This window comes from Dermochelys coriacea, chromosome 16 (assembly GCF_009764565.3).
Source record: "Dermochelys coriacea isolate rDerCor1 chromosome 16, rDerCor1.pri.v4, whole genome shotgun sequence".
Classification (NCBI taxonomy): Eukaryota; Metazoa; Chordata; order Testudines; family Dermochelyidae; genus Dermochelys; species Dermochelys coriacea.
This window is the reverse complement of record NC_050083.1, coordinates 9691437-9713253: the sequence shown is the minus strand read 5'-3', so window position 1 is coordinate 9713253 and position 21817 is coordinate 9691437. Positions and strand designations below refer to the sequence as shown.

At 45.6% G+C, this 21817-nt stretch overlaps 1 protein-coding gene across 2 annotated transcripts in view; it reads left to right on the top strand.

The window, feature by feature from the left end:
• ASTN2 (astrotactin 2) overlaps positions 1-21817 on the top strand; it is a 628164-nt gene that overhangs the window by 311375 nt on the left and 294972 nt on the right. The window lies entirely within an intron of this gene.

Genomic DNA, 21817 nt, shown 5'->3' with positions numbered 1-21817 from the left:
TGTCCTGGTTTCTCTATCAAAGGGGGATGATATTTATCAGCTCTGGAAGCAGGAGATTGTTATTCGTTAAGTGGTACCTTGCAATGTGATGGGAGAGGGCGTGATAGCAAACCATTAATCTGAAAGCACCACTTGGGGATAGGGTGACAAGACAGCAAGTGTGAAAAATCGGGACGGGGGTGGGGGATAATAGGAGCCTATTTAAGAAAACGACCCAAAAATCGGGACTGTCCCTACAAAATCGGGACATCTTGTCACCCTATCTGGGGAGGCCTGGAGATGACTCTGTGTGTTTTTCAATCTCCAGGCTAGTGCACCTTCTGCCCTATTTCTATAGAGGGTTTGCTCCGGGTCCTCAGCAAAGAATCTCCTGGAGAATGTGGAGGAGTTTGGTTTTTGTGTTCTGTTTTGTTTGTGTGTGTTCTTAACAGTTTCAAGGCTCTTCCATTGTAATGCACAGTCAAAATCCCATGAATAACAGTACTAATAAAGCCACTGGAAACAATTCACAGTGAGTCTAGGAGAACACTGCTGAGGCTCACCCTTAATTGAACAAGTTAAGGCCTCATTCATAATGTAACTCTTCTGCCAGGCACAGTTGGCTGCAACAAGGGCTGGATTCAGTATCGAGGGGTTTATCTTAACTATACAAACAGAACCAGTTCAAGGCCCCACCCAGTAATCTGGGAAAAAATAACACCACCCCTGGATGCCTCTAAGAGGCAATACTTCTCCATTCACAAGCACTGAGTCTATGAATAACAAAAGAAAACTTTTATTGAAAGGTAAAAGAAACTAGGCATTAATTTGGGAAAACACCATAACCACATTCACAAGCATGTATGGGAGCTCCTCCCCCTGTCAACACAACCCCCATGCATCCGGACCTCCTGTACTCAACTCCCCTCTCCACTGAGCCTCACACCCTGCACCCAGACACACACCCCCGCCAGCACCCTTCTCCCTCCCCACCCTCCACCCCAAAGGTGCCAAGCTTCCTGAAGCCAGGGGAAGTTTCTGGGGATTGATCTGACCCAACCCCAGCTGCTTTGTGCAGGGAAGGGAAGGGGGAGGGGGAACTCTGTCTCCGTGGTTGTCCTCCTCCCTGCCCAGCCTGGACTAAAGTCCCTGGGCGGCCGGGGCATCCCCAGACCTCCTCCCCCAGTGCTTTACCTCTCCCTGGCTGCCCGAACAGGTGTGTTCGAGGTGAGTGAGCACTGGTGCAGCTTCCCTTTGCTTCCCCGCAGAACCCATTTTCGGTGGAAAGTAAAGAGACTCTGTGGGGGGGTATTTTTCTGCGATGCCGCAGTGGCACAGAATTCCCCAGGCATCTGAGGGGTTGGGAATGCTAGACCAGAGGACTCTCCATAGTAAGGCATCACTATAAAATTGCTCCAGTTTCCTTCACCCTCCAAGTTTGAACCTCTTGAAGCCTGGCTCCTTATAATGACACTGGCGGGAATGTTGACTTTTTACATGTCTAGAGGCTATGCAGGCAGAGCTACAGCAGGCTGGTATACAGAGCTAATGGACAGTCTCCCCAGGGTGCCATGCTCAGAGGCTTGAGATAGGGCAACTTGAGTGGATGGACAATGACTGAGGGCTAGTCTACACTTGGAATGCTCCAGTCACTGCAGTTAATCCATCTCCCTGAGAGGCAGTAGCTAGGTTGATGGAAGAATTCTTCTGTCAATCTAGCACCGTCTACATAAAGTGTTGGCTTACCTGCATCGTGGATTGTTCTTACCCCTGAGCGACGTATCTGGGTCAACCAAACTTTTGAGTGTAGACCCAGCCTCAGATTCCCAGCCTGCAGCTCAGGATAACCATGAGTGCCTTCTTGGGCCTAAAGTCAGTCTCATCTCTTCACACAGGCCTCCCGTCAGTGATGTTGGCTGCATTTGGTAACTAACGTTCCTCCTGGAGGACAACTACCATTGATGATCCAACCTAGAAAACACCCTTGAATATGGGTGGAGCAGAGAGGTCTAAATCCCTCTTCAAAGAGGAACAGTGCTGCTATTGGGATAGCACGCAGCCCTGGGCTCTGCAACGCTGGGGAACTTAGAAACACAGAGCCAGAAGGGCTGTTCTGTTCCAACCCTCAGTTCCTGGACCAGCTCAATTCTGGCATCAGGACTGGAGTTGGTGAAAAACTTGTCCCTGGATTTCTCCACAAGCCCTTCAGGAGCTTGAAGGTCATGTCCATTGCTTAGGGTGCACTTATCCCTGGGTAGAGGTGTGCGTTGCTCCCACAGTGACAGTGAATTTGAGATTGAGGGGGACTCCCCTAACATGCATGGCTCCAGTACAGTACTGCTGCCTCTTTGGCCAGAACCATTCTTTTGGGCCTTACAGGGTTGGTTCCATTATGAAGAGAAATTGGTGATATGAGTCAGGTACATTTTTTGGAGTAGTCTTATTTAGTCACAACAAAGTGTGTACACAGCTGCCAAATACAGTAGAAATAAAATGGCAGGGAGTTCAGCAACCTCCTAGTCTGCCACCCCAGCGAGCTCTGTGCCCAAGTAGCTCTGTCCTTCTACCTCTTCTTTGATCTAATTTCAGCTGTCGGGTTCCGTGTGCTGATGCTGGGTGGCGTTGCTGGCTTGGGATATACAGAATGTCAGACTAGATGATCAGTTTGTCCTTTTTGGCCTTAAACTCTGTGACTCCCTGGGTCCTGAAAACTACTCCTCCAGCCCTTTTCTCCCTCTAACACACACAGGCTGTCAAACCAATATCATAGCCCCAGGACTTCCAGTCAAGGAACCTCCTGTCCTTGCTGTGACCTGCCCTGTGCCTTGGGCAGTCCCTCCATTGCTTGCAGCTGCCTCTTGTACATAAAGGGACTTAATTGGTCTCCCATTGAATCTGAAAGGGTGCTTGACACCCCCATTGGCTTTAATTAGGTCTCTGACTTGATCAAAAACTCTGAGGTGTTTGATGCCCATTTTGCTTCTTCATTGCAAAGGTTAATTGTGATCAGATGCTTGACACATTTTCTATTAACAAGAAGGGGGAAGGAACACAAATTGGACTTGGGAAAGAACAAGTTAAAGAATATTTAGATAAATTAGATGTAATCATGTCAGCAGGGCATGATGAAATTCACCATCGGGTACTTAAAGAACAAGCTAAAGCAATCTCAGAACCATTAGCAATTATCTTTGAGAAGGTCCCAGAGGACTGGAAAAGGTCAAACATAGTATCCATCTTTAAAAAGGGAAACAAGAAGGACCTGGTAAATTATAGAGTAGTCAGCCTAACTTTGATACCCAGAAAAATAATGGAAGAAATTATTAAACAATTTGTAAGTACCTACAGGATATTGTGGTGAGAAGTAAAAGCCAGCATGGATTTGTCATGAACGAATATTGCCAACCAATCTAATTTCCTTCTTTGACAGGATTACTGACCTAGTAGATAAGGGGGAAGCAGTATATGTGTATGTTGATATTAGTAAAGCTTTTGACAGAGTCCCACATGACATTATCATAAACTAGGGAAATATGGTCTTGCTGAACTTACTATAAGGTGGGTGTACAACGGGTTGAAAGATGTACTCAAAAACAAAATTTATCAATGGTTTGCTGTCAAACTAGAAGGACATATTTAGTGAGGTGCTGGAGGGGTCACTTCTGGGTCCAGTTCTCGTCAATGTTTTTATTCATAACTTGGATGGTGGAGTGGAAAGCACGCTTATAAAATTTGCAGATGGGATGGGTTGCTAGAACTTTGGAGGACAGGATTAGGATGACCTTTGTAAATTAAAAGGACAGGATTAGGATGACCTTTATAAATTGGAGATTTGGTCTCAAATCAACAATATGAAATTCAATAAAGAAAGTGCAAAATACTACACTTACAATGAAAAATCAAATGCACAATTACTAATTGGGGAATAAGTGGATGGGCAGTAGAACTGCAGAAAGGGAATGGGCAGGGGGTTATAGAGGATCACAAATTAAACCTGAGCCAACAAGGTGATGCAGTTGTGAAAAAAGGCTAATGTCATTCTGGAGTGGATTAACAAGTGTCATATGTAAGACACAGGAGGTAATTGTTCCACTCTACTCAGCACTAATGAAGCCTAAGCAGGAGCAGTGTGTCCAGTTTGGGGCACCACACTTTAGGAAAGGTGTGGACAAATTGGAGAGTTTCCAGAGGAGAGCAAGAAAAATGATAAAAACGTTTTAAAAACCTGATCTATGAGGAAAGGTTAAAAAACTGGGCATTGCTTAATCTTGAGAAAAGAAGACTGAAGGAGGGACCAGGTAACAGCCTTCAAATATGTTAAGAACTTTTGTAAAGAAGACAGTGATCAATTGTTCTCCAGCTCCACTGAACATAGGACAAGAAGTGATTAGCTTAATCTGCAGCAAGGGAGATTTAGGCTAGACATTAGGGAAAAACTTTCTAAGTGTAAGAATAGTTTGCTCAGGAATAGGCTTCCAGGGAAGGTTGTGGAATCCTCTTCAGTGGATTTTTTTTTTTAAAGAACAGATTGGACAAACACCTCTCAGGAATACTCTAAGTTTATTAGGTGCTGCCCCAGCGTAGGGATTGGACGTGATATCTTTCTATGATTTTAGGATTCCAGTGTAATAGTATAATGAGTGTCTGGGAAAGACAGAGAAAGTTTCCCTTTATAACGATTTTATCCTCCAAGCTCTGCTGATCCCCCTTGGCTTGCTAAAGGGTTTCTCAGAGTTTGTAGCCTGAGCCTCTCATGTCAGTGGTACTTGGTTTCATGAGAGCTGCTGGCCATATGGAGAAGAACTGTCCTTTTGCACAGGCAATACAGCTTTCAGTTGTTCCTCTGTATTCATTGCAGAGAGCTTTTAGTTTGATTCCCCACGAACGCTTCTTTTCTCCTTTGTATTCACTCCATATCTTAGTCAAATGCTTAAGTGTTTTCCACTGCTACAAATGCCCTCTTAGCATTGGCAGGTTCCTGCTGCTGCCTTCTTAACGCTGACAATGGATTTCATATTTATTTCTCTAGTACCTGTCAAAGGAATCCCACTGTATTCTGCACAGTCCTCTCCCGTCCCCTTGGCTCTGACACACTCAGAGCCTGCATTAGCAGTGAGGCCATAGCTCCTTGAATTGGACTAGATGTTAAAAGGGGGGAGGCTGGAGGAAAATGATGGTGGGAGAAAGAAAGAGACCCTGAAATGGCAGGGCAAGGTTTTCTTTTCTCCTCTGATCAGGTGTCTGCTGCTAAATGTGAAGCTGGAGAGCAGATTCCAAGGCACAGCTCAGTCTGATCTGTTTGATGGATCGAATCAGGCAGGAATTGTGATGCCCAAGTCCCACACCCCAGCGTCTCCCCTTGCGGATTGCCGTTCAAACTGATTATCCGTCACAGTTACATTGTCAACTGAAACAAACCTGATGACTGCAGAGCTGTGGATATAAGGGGTGTGTCGGGGGGACATCCCTCCCAATGCACACCTGCCTTCAGCAGGCATCATTAACCCCTGAGTGTTCTGGCCTTCTGAGAAATCTTTTGTAGCTATTGCTGGGGTGCAACTCTTCTGGATGCAATCTGCATGGTGCATGGGTCCAAAAACTGATCCTAGAGTGGGGGCTGCCAAAAGGGGAGGGGTCTGTCTTGGCTCTTACCAGATGCATACATTATTTTATATTGATTTTTATTTATTTTTTGTTTGTTTTCCTAATATTAGAATCATAGAAATGCAGGACTGGAAGAGACCTCGATAGGTCATAGAATCACAGGATATTAGGGTTGGAATAGACCTCAGGAGGTCATCTAGTCCAATCCCCAGCTCAAAGCAGGACCAACACCAACTAAATCATCTCAGCCAAGGCTTTGTTAAGCGGGGCTTCAAAAACCTCATCTAGGAGGTCATCTAGTCCAGTCCTCTGCTCTGAGAGAGTACTAAGTATTATCTAGACCGTCCCTGACAGTTGTTAGTCTAATTTGTTCTTAGAAACCTCCAATGACGGTGATTCCACAACCTCCTTAAGCAATTTGTACCTGTGCTTAACTACCCTGACAGTTAGGACCTTTTTCCTAAAGTCCAGCCTAAGCCTCCCTTGCTGCAATTTAAGACCATTCCTTCTTGTCCTAGCCTCGATGACTAAGGAGAAAAAATGATCAACCTCCTCTTTGCAACAACATTTACGGATGTGAAGACTGGTATCATGTCCTCCCCTGCATTCTTCTCCCTCCATTCCCACCCCCCGCCCAAGTTTCTCTTCTCCAGACTAAACAAACTCATTTTTTTCAATCTTTCCACATAGGTCATGTTTTCTGGACTTCTAATCATTTTTGTTGCTCTACTTTGGATTTTTTTTTTTTCAAATTTGTCCACATCTTTCCTGAAATGTGGTGCCCAGAACTTGACACAGTACTCCAGCTGAGGCCTTATCAGTGCTGAGTAGACTGTAAGAATTACTTCTCATGTCTTGCTTCCAACACTCTAGTTAATACATCCCAGAATGACGTTTCCGATTTTTTTTGCAACAGTATTACATTGTTGACTCATATGCAGTTTGTGATCCACTATAGCCCCCAGATCCTTTTCTGCAGTACTCCTTCCTAGGCAGTCATTTCTCTTTTTGTATTTGTGCAATTAATTGTTCCTTCCTAAGTGGAGTACTTTGCATTTGTGCTGATTGAATTGAATCCTATTTAATTAAGACCATTTCTCCAGTTGTCAAGATGATTTTGAACTCTACTTCTGTCCTTCAGAGCACTTGCAACCCCTCCCAGCGTGGTGTCGTCCACAAATTTTATAAGTGCATTCTCTGTGCCATTATCCAAATCATTCATGAAGATATTGAATAGAACCAGATCTGGGGAAGATCCTCTATTGTGAATAATTGATAATTACTCGCCGATTACTGTTTTCCAACCAGCTGTGCACCCACTTTATAGTAGGGTTGGCTTGGCTATATTTCTCTCATGTAGCTCTGAATCACACTTTATAAACTATTAAGAAGACAATTGTGTTCTTCTCTATCAGATAAGGACTGGCTACAGAGTTTGCTTGTACACAACAGATGTGTTCCTCATAAGATTGTGTAATGCTCTGCCAGGTATGGCTGTAGTTCGCTTACACAAGGTATTTTAGACACAATACCAACTAGTAGCTGACAAGTATAATACAGTTTACTATTAAGTTCTTCATTCCTACCATTTACACTGTCATACTGCTTTTGAAGTTCAGTATGTAACAGTCTGTTTAGTGTGTCTGAAACATACTGGTTTCTAATTACGCGACCCAAATGCATAATAACTTGGTCATCTAGCTGTTCATTATTTGGAGTGACTGGCTGTGGTGGGTTTGAAATCCTTGAGTCATAGAATCATAGAATATCAGGGTTGGAAGGGACCCCAGAAGCTCATCTAGTCCAACCCCCTGCTCAAAGCAGGACCAAGTCCCAGTTAAATCATCCCAGCCAGGGCTTTGTCAAGCCTGACCTTAAAAACCTCTAAGGAAGGAGATTCTACCACCTCCCTAGGTAACGCATTCCAGTGTTTCACCACCCTCTTAGTGAAAAAGTTTTTCCTAATATCCAATCTAAACCTCCCCCATTGCAACTTGAGACCATTACTCCTCGTTCTGTCATCTGCTACCATTGAGAACAGTCTAGAGCCATCCTCTTTGAAACCCCCTTTCAGGTAGTTGAAAGCAGCTATCAAATCCCCCCTCATTCTTCTCTTCTGCAGACTAAACAATCCCAGCTCCCTCAGCCTCTCCTCATAAGTCATGTGCTCTAGACCCCTAATCATTTTTGTTGCCCTTCGCTGTACTCTTTCCAATTTATCCACATCCTTCCTGTAGTGTGGGGCCCAAAACTGGACACAGTACTCCAGATGAGGCCTCACCAGTGTCGAATAGAGGGGAACGATCACGTCCCTCGATCTGCTCGCTATGCCCCTACTTATACATCCCAAAATGCCATTGGCCTTCTTGGCAACAAGGGCACACTGCTGACTCATATCCAGCTTCTCGTCCACTGTCACCCCTAGGTCCTTTTCCGCAGAACTGCTGCCGAGCCATTCGGTCCCTAGTCTGTAGCGGTGCATTGGATTCTTCCATCCTAAGTGCAGGACCCTGCATTTATCCTTATTGAACCTCATTAGATTTCTTTTGGCCCAATCCTCCAATTTGTCTAGGTCCTTCTGTATCCTATCCCTCCCCTCCAGCGTATCTACCACTCCTCCCAGTTTAGTATCATCCGCAAATTTGCTGAGAGTGCAATCCACACCATCCTCCAGATCAGTTATGAAGATATTGAACAAAACGGGCCCCAGGACCGACCCCTGGGGCACTCCACTTGACACCGGCTGCCAACTAGACATGGAGCCATTGATCACTACCCGTTGAGCCCGACAATCTAGCCAGCTTTCTACCCACCTTATAGTGCATTCATCCAGCCCATACTTCCTTAACTTGCTGACAAGAATGCTGTGGGAGACCGTGTCAAAAGCTTTGCTAAAGTCAAGAAACAATACATCCACTGCTTTCCCTTCATCCACAGAACCAGTAATCTCATCATAAAAGGCGATTAGATTAGTCAGGCATGACCTTCCCTTGGTGAATCCATGCTGACTGTTCCTGATCACTTTCCTCTCCTCTAAGTGCTTCAGGATTGATTCTTTGAGGACCTGCTCCATGATTTTTCCAGGGACTGAGGTGAGGCTGACCGGCCTGTAGTTCCCAGGATCCTCCTTCTTCCCTTTTTTAAAGATGGGCACTACATTAGCCTTTTTCCAGTCATCCGGGACTTCCCCCGTTCGCCACGAGTTTTCAAAGATAATGGCCAAGGGCTCTGCAATCACAGCCGCCAATTCCTTCAGCACTCTCGGATGCAATTCGTCCGGCCCCATGGACTTGTGCACGTCCAGCTTTTCTAAATAGTCCCTAACCACCTCTATCTCTACAGAGGGCTGGCCATCTCTTCCCCGTTTTGTGTTGCCCAGCACAGCAGTCTGGGAGCTGACCTTGTTAGTGAAAACAGAGGCAAAAAAAGCATTGAGTACATTAGCTTTTTCCACATCCTCTGTCACTAGCTTGCCTCCCTCATTCAGTAAGGGGCCCACACTTTCCTTGGCTTTCTTCTTGTTGCCAACATACCTGAAGAAACCCTTCTTGTTACTCTTGACATCTCTTGCTAGCTGCAGCTCCAGGTGCGATTTGGCCCTCCTGATATCTTTCCTACATGCCCGAGCAATATTTTTATACTCTTCCCTGGTCATATGTCCAACCTTCCACTTCTTGTAAGCTTCTTTTTTATGTTTAAGATCCGCTAGGATTTCACCATTAAGCCAAGCTGGTCGCCTGCCATATTTACTATTCTTTCGACTCATCGGGATGGTTTGTCCCTGTAACCTCAACAGGGATTCCTTGAAATACAGCCAGCTCTCCTGGACTCCCTTCCCTTTCATGTTAGTCCCCCAGGGGATCCTGGCCATCTGTTCCCTGAGGGAGTCAAAGTCTGCTTTCCTGAAGTCCAGGGTCCGTATCCTGCTGCTTACCTTTCTTCCCTGCGTCAGGATCCTGAACTCAACCAACTCATGGTCACTGCCTCCCAGATTCCCATCCACTTTTGCTTCCCCCACTAATTCTACCCGGTTTGTGAGCAGCAGGTCAAGAAAAGCGCTCCCCCTAGTTGGCTCCCCTAGCACTTGCACCAGGAAATTGTCCCCTACGCTTTCCAAAAACTTCCTGGATTGTCTATGCACCGCTGTATTGCTCTCCCAGCAGATATCAGGAAAATTAAAGTCACCCATGAGAATCAGGGCATGCGATCTAGTAGCTTCCGTGAGTTGCCGGAAGAAAGCCTCATCCACCTCATCCCCCTGGTCCGGTGGTCTATAGCAGACTCCCACCATGACATCACTCTTGTTGCACACACTTCTAAACTTAATCCAGAGACACTCAGGTTTTTCCACAGTTTCGTACCGGAGCTCTGAGCAGTCATACTGCTCCCTTACATACAGTGCTACTCCCCCACCTTTTCTGCCCTGCCTGTCCTTCCTGAACAGTTTATAACCATCCATGACTGTACTCCAGTCATGTGAGTTATCCCACCAAGTCTCTGTTATTCCAATCACGTCATAATTCCTTGACATCACCAGGACCTCCAGTTCTCCCTGCTTGTTTCCAAGGCTTTGTGCATTTGTATATAAGCACTTGAGATAACCTGTTGATCGCCCCTCATTCCCAGTATGAGGCAGGAGCCCTCCCCTCACAGACCTTCCTGCCTGTGCTTCCTCCCGGTATCCCGCTTTCCCACTTACCTCAGGGCTTTGGTCTCCTTCCCCCGGTGAACCTAGTTTAAAGCCCTCCTCACTAGGTTAGCCAGCCTGCTGGCAAAGATGTTCTTCCCTCTCTTCGTAAGATGGAGCCCGTCTCTGCCCAGCACTCCTCCTTCATGGAACACCATCCCATGGTCAAAGAATCCAAAGCCTTCTCTCCGACACCACCTGCGTAGCCATTCGTTGACCTCCATGATTCGACGGTCTTCATCTTCTTGTTTTGCATCTGGCATCTGTAGAGTTTACTCTGTTGTTGGTTGTTTCTGAGGAACAAACCGTAGTTGTCAATGGTTTGTGTTGAGCTCCCTGCTGTTGGACTCAATCACATATGATCTGGGCACTGAATTCTTTTTCTTTACAACAGATGGAGTTGTACATCCTTTTTCTCCATCCAATGTGACCTGAACATGGTCATCAGGTGCTCGACCCAGCAGTTCTCTATGACATCTGTTGTAAAAGTGTTCATAATCTCTTTTAGCCATTTTATCTGATATGGCTACTGTCTTCATGTCTGACCACTTTGGGAGAAGGTTCTTCTCCAAAGTTGGAACAGTAGTTCTGTGTTGTCTTCCCATCAGGAGTTGTGCTGGACTATATGCAGTAGCTGCTACTGGTGTTGATCTGTAACTCAGAAGACCAAGGAATGGGTCTTTTTGCTGTAGGATTTTCTGTACAGCTGTCTCAGCCTTTCCATTTGCTTTTGCATAATGTGGACTGCTAGTGTCGAGGACTCGAACCCCAGATGGCACGGTTCGTTGTCTGACCGCAGAGAGACAGGCAACACCAGCAACCTCCAAACACCATCTCTTTATTGAGGAGTGCACACAACAATAGAGAGCGGCCCGTCTCCAAGGAGAACCAGCTGCCTCTTTAGATAAAACTAGTAGGTTTTTATAGGTTTTTATAGACAGTTCCGTCATGTCACAGATTATTCATTAAGCAGCTCACCCCCCCATGTTAGTTAAAAGTTCTCTTTCTCTATTATGCATGCATACCTATCCCCCTATTGTATATAGCTTTTAGCAAGTCGTAATGCCTCACCAAACTTTCTTATCAGTATGGTTGTCAAACAGGAGACGAGGAGTTAAGTACAGACATGGAACTGAAACAGGGAGTAGAGACAGTGTGTCTCCTTATCTAAACAAACCGTTCTCAGAACATCTGGTACAAAAATGCAGGAATGCAGGTCTCCCCTTATCTCACTCCATGCAACTTAAACAAATATTCTTTCATTCTATTTATCTCGTTTAGGGACTTTCCTAGCAACCTTTATTGGCCTGACTTTGGTTCAGTTGGCATAACTGTTTCATGTTTAATTATTCTCATCTAACAGTCCCCCCTTTGTCCCCAGAATGCCGTAGGGGAACTCTTGGGATACACTCCTTTTCTTTTTACTGGCCACTGTGCATAGCGAGTTGGAAATATTCACTGCTTGGTAGGGCACAACTTGGTACCCATCCAACAGCCACATCTTAACATAACAGACAAAACTATTAGGCCACAAACAATTACAACAACACTGTGAAGCAAGTTATGTTGCCAGCCACCTATGTCTGGAACCCAGCTGAACAAATTGCTCCACCACAAGTCGATCCGCTGTCCTTCATGGTCTTTTGCAACTTGTATAAGGTGGTTTACTCTTTCCCAGGTGGCGTTATAAACATCCGGAACATATACACAGCATTCTTCTCCAATTAACGCACATGTTCCTCCCTGAGAGGCCAGCCAAATATCTAACGCCAAGCGGTTCTGGAGAACCATCTGCCTTAGTTTTTTTTGTTCGGTTGCCAAATCTACCAAGGCATCGGCAGTAGTATTTGCCATTATCTCCAACACTCCCTGAAGTCTCATGACTCCTTCTCCAATACGCCAGGTGGCACCTCCACAGGTGAAGACGAATCCCGCACAAGCACCTGTCCAATGATTTAGGGCACCCCAAGTAAGGGGGTGAGAGTCCTTAACATCTTCCTCAGCCCCTCTTACATTTCTGATTTTCCCTTTAGGAAGATGTGCGCGATAAACTACAGGTGGTTCTAACCAAGCCAAATAGCAGGATCCACTCCATGAAGGAGGGAGGGCTAGGTATGCCTTGTTACCACACACCCAGTATACTCCAAAAAGGGTAGGAATGACTTTGGACCAGGTATTATTGATAATTTTGTACCATCCGGTCCAAGATGGGAGGAGGGAGAATTTAGCTGCAGAGGCATTAGTGGAGCATAAACACATAGTATGATTTGGCAGGTTATACTCAAGCGTGCAATTTATAACGTAATGCTCAATCAATTTGTGACCTTTATACAAAAAGCGTTCTTCCCCATGCAGACTGCACTTGTTACCCATGAAACTATGCCATGCAGAAGTACAAAAGGTTGCCCCATCCAGGAGAGAGATATTAGGACCTCTCTTACTCCCAAAATGAGTGCCATTAAAGTAGGCTTTGCACTCACTATTACCTAAAGCTACTTTCCCTTCTTTTAAGAGGCACCATTGACCAATTCGTTTCCAAACTATTAGATACCTGCTTTCAGGGATGCCAGTATCAGCCCAGGTAATACTTAAATTGCCTGAAGAGTCCTTCCAGGATGGGGCCCAGGTCATATTCATTGCACTAAGGGGAATAGGAACCATGGGAAGACCTTTTTGGCTATCAGCTGGCATTAATGAGCACACCCAGCATGAAGTATTATGTAGGGCTGGCATACAAGCTTTCATTTCATGGGCAAGACGTATAAATGTGTTAGGACTGTGTGATTCTATAGTCTCTACTCCTCGTACCACCAGAAAAGAAAGGTAACAAATAACAAACAGATTAAAAACACAAGAACCCAGGCTAGAAAACGGGGCCATCCTTCCCAGAGAGGACACCACCAACTCAAGGTTTTTTAGCTGCAGTCGGAGCTTCAGGTCGCCCAAAGGGGTAGCAGTCCATTTGTCTTGAGCACAAATGTCGTCTGCTTCTGAATCACCCAGTTCACGGTGGGGTGAACGTGCGTAGCTCCCTCAAAGTCCGACACTGTCTGCTTCTGGGGAACCTTTTTCCAGGTCAGATTCCTTAGCGGTGCTCCTCTTGACTCTGGTATGATGGATCCAGGTGGGTAGCTCCTTCACTTGGATAGTGGTAGGGCTCACCAGAAGAGTTTCGAAGGGTCCTAGCCACTGCAGTTGAAATGGAGTCTTCTTATATGCTTTTACCCACACAGGATCACCTGGTAAAAAAGAATGAACAGCTTCCCACAAAGCTAAGGACTGGGAGTGTGCAGAGCATTGCTGCTATGTCACTAGATGTCTCTGCAACTCTTTTACATAAGTCTCTGTTGCTTTGGTCATATCAGTATCATTGGGAACTGATATCAAGGAGTGAAGGTCGGGGGTACCTGTCCAAACAGGATTTCATTATGTGCCAGTTTAGTTCTGGCACTTGGAGTTGATCGAATGGTATAGAGAGCTAGAGGAAGGACTTTAGTCCATCTTGTATTGAGTTCCTGGCATAATTTTGTCAAAAGATTTTTTTTAGAGTTCCGTTCATCTGCTCCACCTGGCCTGAACTCTGGGGGTGCCAGGGAGCGTGAAAGGCCCATTTTGTTCCTACTGCTTTGGTCAGTTCGTTACAAATCTTTGCTGTGAAATGAGTACCTTGGTCTGAGTCAATTATTTCAGGGGGGCCAAATCTTGGTATAACTTCATTAAGTAATACCTTACATACAGTAGTTGCAATCGCTTGAGCGGTGGGATAAACTTCCACCCATCCAGTGAGCTGGTCTATTATGACTAATAAACGCCGCTTTCCTTCAGAGGGAGGTAAGTCAGTAAAATCAATCTGTACATGCTGCATAGGTCTATGAGCCCACCTGCGCCCCACAGGTAGTGCTTGCTTTTTTACACTCCTTGGGTTACATTGCTGGCACAGAGCACACTTTTCTACTGTCCTTCTGGCTACTTCGTGAAGTCCTGAGGAAACAAACTGTCTTAAAATAATCTGGGCCATTTTATTTGCTCCCAAGTGTGTGTTTTTGTGGATCTGTTCCATCACTGCACTCTGTTGACTCTTAGGTAAAACAAAACGACCATCGCATTCCCAAATTCCCGTTGAATTGGGCTTAGCTCCCCATTTCTCCCAGATCATTTTCTCACCATCTGGGGCTTGCTGTTGCCAGGTTAAAAGAGGTGAACATAAATCTAGTTGAGTACCTTGGAAGGCAGCGGTTCTAGCAGCCTCATCGGCCAAGCGGTTACCTACTGATACAGGATTAGTGTTTTTGGTATGTGAATAATTGCAATTTCTTTAGGGGCTTGAATAGCTTGCAGTAGTTCAGCTATCTCTTTACCATGAGCAATTTGTGACCCTGAAGAAGTAATGAAACCTCTCTCCTTCCAAATGGCTCCGGTGGCGTGACACACGCCGAAAGCATATTTAGAATCAGAATAAATATTAACTCTTTTTCCTCTAGCATACCAACAGGCAGCTGTTAAAGCCTGCAACTCAGCTGACTGAGCGCTTGTTCCAGGTGACAGCGGTTTCCCTGTTAATACCATATGACCATCAGTAACTGCATACCCAGAATGTCGAACTCCATTCCGTACAAAGGCAGATCCATCTACAAACAATTCTAATTCAGGATTAGATAGAGGAATGTCAGTAACATCAGGTCATGGAGTGGATATCTGATCCAGGACTTGCAAGCAGTCATGTACAGCCTCCTGACCATCAATATAAGGTAGCAAAGAAGCTGGATTTAAATTTGCACATCTCTTTAAGATAACTCCATGAGTCATTAACAGAGTCACCTTGTATCTGGACAGTCTTTGATTCGTTAAGTGTTTGTGCTGCCGAGAATTTAACAAACTTGCAACAGCATGAGGGGTGTGCACCGTTAAAGGGTGTCCCAAAACAATTTCTTGAGCCTTTTCACCTTTTGTGTAGTGTGTGGTTGCTGGTGAGTATTTGCTTCAGATTGGGGGGCTGTCTGTAAGCAAGGACTGGCCTGTCTCCCAAGATCTGTGAGAGTGATGGGTCCTCCTTCAGGATGGGTTGTAGATCCTTGATGATGCGTTGGAGAGGTTTTAGTTGTGGGCTGAAGGTGATGGCTAGTGGTGTTCTGTTATTTTCTTTGTTGGGCCTGTCCATAGTAGGTGACTTCTGGGTACTCTTTTGGCTCTGTCAATCCGTTTCTTCACTTCAGCAGGTGGGTATTGTAGTTGTTGATGACATCTTCATCATCTGGACCCATGGAAAAGAAGCCCTTGAGGAATTCCACCATGATTTCAACAATTTCCATCCCACCATCAACCTCAGCCTGGACCAGTCCACACAAGAGATCCACTTCCTGGACACTACGGTGCTAATAAGCGATGGTCACACAAACACCACCCTATATCGGAAACCTATTGACCGCTATTCCTACCTACATGCCTCTAGCTTTCATCCAGATCATACCACACGATCCATTGTCTACAGCCAAGCTCTACAATATAACCGCATTTGCTCCAACCCCTCAGACAGAGACAAACACCTACAAGATCTCTATCATGCATTCCTACAACTACAATACCCACCTGCTGAAGTGAAAAAACAGATTGACAGAGCCAGAAGAGTACCCAGAAGTCACCTACTACAGGACAGGCCCAACAAAGAAAATAACAGAACGCCACTAGCCATCACCTTCAGCCCCCAACTAAAACCTCTCCAACGCATCATCAAGGATCTACAACCTATCCTGAAGGATGACCCATCACTCTCACAGATCTTGGGAGATGGGCCAGTCCTTGCTTACAGACAGCCCCCCAACCTGAAGCAAATACTCACCAGCAACCACACACCACACAACAGAACCACTAACCCAGGAACCTATCCTTGCAACAAAGCCCGTTGCTAAATGTGTCCACATATCTATTCAGGGGACACCATCATAGGGCCTAATCACATCCGCCACACTATCAGAGGCTTGTTCACCTGCACATCTACCAATGTGATATATGCCATCATGTGCCAGCAATGCCCCTCTGCCATGTACATTGGTCAAACTGGACAGTCTCTACGTAAAAGAATGAATGGACACAAATCAGATGTCAAGAATTATAACATTCAAAAACCAGTTGGAGAACACTTCAATCTCTCTGGTCACTCGATTACAGACCTAAGAGTTTCAGAGTAGCAGCCGTGTTAGTCTGTATTCGCAAAAAGAAAAGGAGTACTTGTGGCACCTTAGAGACTAACAAATTTATTAGAGCATAAGCTTTCGTGAGCTACAGCTCACTTCATCGGATGCATCCGATGAAGTGAGCTGTAGCTCACGAAAGCTTATGCTCTAATAAATGTGTTAGTCTCTAAGGTGCCACAAGTACTCCTTTTCTTTTTTAGACCTAAGAGTGGCTATCCTTCAACAAAAAAGCTTCAAAAACAGACTCCAACGAGAGACTGCTGAATTGGAATTAATTTGCAAACTGGATACTATTAACTTAGGCTTGAATAGAGACTGGGAATGGATGAGTCATTACACAAAGTAAAACTATTTCCCCATGGTATTTCTCCCCCCCCACCCCACCCCCCACTGTTCCTCAGATATTCTTGTTAACTGCTGGAAATAGCCTACCTTGCTTGTCACCATGAAAGGTTTTCCTCCTTCCCCCCCCCACTGCTGCTGGTGATGGCTTATCTTAAGTGATCACTCTCCTTACAGTGTGTATGATAAACCCATTGTTTCATGTTCTCTGTGTGTGTATACCAATCTTCCCTCTGTATTTTCCACCAAATGCATCCGATGAAGTGAGCTGTAGCTCACGAAAGCTTATGCTCTAATAAATGTGTTAGTCTCTAAGGTGCCACAAGTACTCCTTTTCTTTTTGCGAATACAGACTAACACGGCTGCTACTCTGAAACATAACCTTGTCACATAACCTTGAGGCATTCTCGTCCAAGTGAGTTGTCCTGGGGATCCAACCCCTTTATCTCTTTTCTTCACTGTACGCGGGACCCCCCACGTAAATGCAAAGAAGTATTGTTTTTCTAGGGCCACTGGCACCGAGAAGAAAGCATTTGTTAAGTCCATACATGTAAACAATTCCGCTTCAGGTGGCACCATTGACAAAATAGTACTCGGGTTTGGCACCACAGGATGTTCTGGGATCACATGCTGATTGATGAGTCTTAAATCCTGCACCATTCTATAGACAGGTTTTCCGTCAGAGCCAAGCTGTGGTTTCCTTACAGCCAGAATGGGAGTATTACAAGGAGAGACACATGGCACTAAAATTCTTTAGTTCTTAAAATCCTGCACAAGGGACTCAAGTCCTTGTATGGCCTCAATTTTAAGAGGATATTGTCTCTGAGCAGGTGGAGACATGTTGCTCTTTATCACTGGATTTAGAGGCGAGGCGGATTTCACCAGCCCCACATCATGTTTTCCTCCCTACACGATAGGGTTAACCTCATTCTGGACTCGGAGGGGAAGTATTTCACAATAGCTACAGGCTAATTGTGTTAGTAGATGAGCTTTTTTCACCGGGAAGCGAAGGAAAATGCTTTCAGGAGTACAGGAAATTTGGTCATGCAATTTACACAACAAGTCCTTCCCCAGTAGGTTCACCGAACCATGCATCAATAAGAAGGAGTGCTGAACAGAAATAGGACCTAGAGTGTCCATACAATTGTTAGTCATATAATGTTGTTCAGGTTTTCCAGTGACGCCCATTACACATTTTTCCAATTCACTCTTTGGTGCCGCCCCCTTAGGTATAGCCGAATGTGTGGCCCTTTTGTCCAGTAATAATTCAAAAATCTTTTGTCCTATTTTTAGGGGGACCACTGGAAATCGAGCATCACATTTAAATTGTATCATTCCGGCTTCATAGAATCATAGAATCATAGACTATCAGGGTTGGAAGGGACCCCAGAAGGTCATCTAGTCCAACCCCCTGCTCAAAGCAGGACCAAGTCCCAGTTAAATCATCCTAGCCAGGGCTTTGTCAAGCCTGACCTTAAAAACCTCTAAGGAAGGAGATTCTACCACCTCCCTAGGTAACGCATTCCAGTGTTTCACCACCCTCTTAGTGAAAAAGTTTTTCCTAATATCCAATCTAAACCTCCCCCATTGCAACTTGAGACCATTACTCCTCGTTCTGTCATCTGCTACCATTGAGAACAGTCTAGAGCCATCCTCTTTGAAACCCCCTTTCAGGTAGTTGAAAGCAGCTATCAAATCCCCCCTCATTCTTCTCTTCTGCAGACTAAACAATCCCAGCTCCCTCAGCCTCTCCTCATAAGTCATGTGCTCTAGACCCCTAATCATTTTTGTTGCCCTTCGCTGTACTCTTTCCAATTTATCCACATCCTTCTTGTAGTGTGGGGCCCAAAACTGGACACAGTACTCCAGATGAGGCCTCACCAGTGTCGAATAGAGGGGAACGATCACGTCCCTCGATCTGCTCGCTATGCCCCTACTTATACATCCCAAAATGCCATTGGCCTTCTTGGCAACAAGGGCACACTGCTGACTCATATCCAGCTTCTCGTCCACTGTCACCCCTAGGTCCTTTTCCGCAGAACTGCTGCCGAGCCATTCGGTCCCTAGTCTGTAGCGGTGCATTGGATTCTTCCATCCTAAGTGCAGGACTCTGCACTTATCCTTATTGAACCTCATTAGATTTCTTTTGGCCCAATCTTCCAATTTGTCTAGGTCCTTCTGTATCCTATCCCTCCCCTCCAGCGTATCTACCACTCCTCCCAGTTTAGTATCATCCGCAAATTTGCTGAGAGTGCAATCCACACCATCCTCCAGATCATTTATGAAGATATTGAACAAAACGGGCCGCAGGACCGACCCCTGGGGCACTCCACTTGACACCGGCTGCCAACTAAACATGGAGCCATTGATCACTACCCGTTGAGCCCGACAATCTAGCCAGCTTTCTACCCACCTTATAGTGCATTCATCCAGCCCATACTTCCTTAACTTGCTGACAAGAATGCTGTGGGAGACCGTGTCAAAAGCTTTGCTAAAGTCAAGAAACAATACATCCACTGCTTTCCCTTCATCCACAGAACCAGTAATCTCATCATAAAAGGCGATTAGATTAGTCAGGCATGACCTTCCCTTGGTGAATCCATGCTGACTGTTCCTGATCACTTTCCTCTCCTCTAAGTGCTTCAGGATTGATTCTTTGAGGACCTGCTCCATGATTTTTCCAGGGACTGAGGTGAGGCTGACCGGCCTGTAGTTCCCAGGATCCTCCTTCTTCCCTTTTTTAAAGATGGGCACTACATTAGCCTTTTTCCAGTCATCCGGGACTTCCCCCGTTCGCCACGAGTTTTCAAAGATAATGGCCAAGGGCTCTGCAATCACAGCCGCCAATTCCCTCAGCACTCTCGGATGCAATTCGTCCGGCCCCATGGACTTGTGCACGTCCAGCTTTTCTAAATAGTCCCTAACCACCTCTATCTCTACAGAGGGCTGGCCATCTCTTCCCCATTTTGTGATGCCCAGCACAGCAGTCTGGGAGCTGACCTTGTTAGTGAAAACAGAGGCAAAAAAAGCATTGAGTACATTAGCTTTTTCCACATCCTCTGTCACTAGCTTGCCTCCCTCATTCAGTAAGGGGCCCACACTTTCCTTGGCTTTCTTCTTGTTGCCAACATACCTGAAGAAACCCTTCTTGTTACTCTTGACATCTCTTGCTAGCTGCAGCTCCAGGTGCGATTTGGCCCTCCTGATATCTTTCCTACATGCCCGAGCAATATTTTTATACTCTTCCCTGGTCATATGTCCAACCTTCCACTTCTTGTAAGCTTCTTTTTTATGTTTAAGATCCGCTAAGATTTCACCATTAAGCCAAGCTGGTCGTCTGCCATATTTACTATTCTTTCGACTCATCGGGATGGTTTGTCCCTGTAATCTCAACAGGGATTCCTTGAAATACAGCCAGCTCTCCTGGACTCCCTTCCCTTTCATGTTAGTCCCCCAGGGGATCCTGGCCATCTGTTCCCTGAGGGTGTCAAAGTCTGCTTTCCTGAAGTCCAGGGTCCGTATCCTGTCCGTATCATAAACCTCAGGGCCACAGGGGAGTGGCGCCTCCCTTCATTCATGGTCTACAAAGAATTGACCTACTATCTCAGGCCTATAATCAGATTTTTGTCCATATGGACATTCTCGTTTCCAGTGTCCTTCCTCACCACAGTAATGGCACCCATCACATCCCGTGTCCATACCACCTCCGCGCCCCCCTCGTCCTCTAACAAATCCGCCCTTTCCCCTTCCAGACTCCCCAGGAATCGCGATTCCACCTGCGGCCGCTTCCTCTGCCTCCTGACATGGCCACTGCTGACAGCGACACTTGATCCTTCATATCTTTTAGTTTTTCCTTCCTTTTCTCCGTTTCCCTTTTTTCTTTCCTCCCATTATAGACGCGGGTTGTGATACTGACTACTTCAGGGAGGCTTTCTCCTTGCATTCCGTCCGGATGTTCCCTAAACCTTTTTGCAATGTTGTCTGCACATTGTGACATAAACACTATCTTGATCATTTCCTTTCCAGAGTCTGATTCTAAGTCTAGGTCGCTATGTTTCCTCACCTCATTTGTTAATCGGGTACAAAAATCGGAGGGGTGTTCGTTAGGGAGTTGTACGCATGCCGTAACCTTACTCCAATTTGGGGTTGACTCCCCCGCTGCCCTTAGTCCATGTAAAATAGCTTGTCGGTATTGACTCAAACCTTCTTTTCCCCTATCTGTGTTTGGATCCCAATCAGGCTCAGGGGTGGGCATAACTCCCCAACCTTGATGAGTTTTGTAAAATGCTGCATGTTTTTCTTTGACTTTCTGATGTTCACCCTCGGTTAGGAGGTTGAGGAGGGTATCCATCAACCTATTTACATCTGCCCATGTCGGTACATGGATAGAGAAAACAGTTCAGAACATTCTCTCTACCGCCTCGGGGTTATCCCGAAGGCGCGGCATAGAACGCTGCCAATTTAATAAGTCTGCAGTTGTAAATGGAGTGTGGATAAGCACCATTTGAGGCTGCCCATTACTTTGTGGAATAGGGTAAGCTCGCAAAGGAACTTGGATGACTTTTGAACTTGCAGGGGATGCAAAACCAAAGGGTCCCCTGAAAGTTCCAGGGATATATCCTAACAAATCAGAAGGGACTGCTCTTTGGACATAGCTCCTCTTCTCCCGTCTCCCCATCCTCTACCTTTGCTCTTTGACTCCGCCTCTGTGCTATCCCCATTGGGATATACTCAACTTCTTCTGTCTGAGTTTTTGGGGTGTAGGGCGGGGGAGACTTGATAGATTCTTCCATACAAACAGCTTCAAAGTCCTTCTTTTGGCTTATAGTTAAACCATACAAACGAATAATCCATTTGTCCCGGTCTAAGATCGACCAAAATATCTCTTAAGGAATCCATCCTGTCTGCGGAAAAGGTTCCACAGGCTGGCCAATCTTTAGTCAGGGACAAATGAGTGGTGAAGGCTGGCCGTTGAACCTGACATAAATTTTTCATTTTTGATTTAGTTAAACCA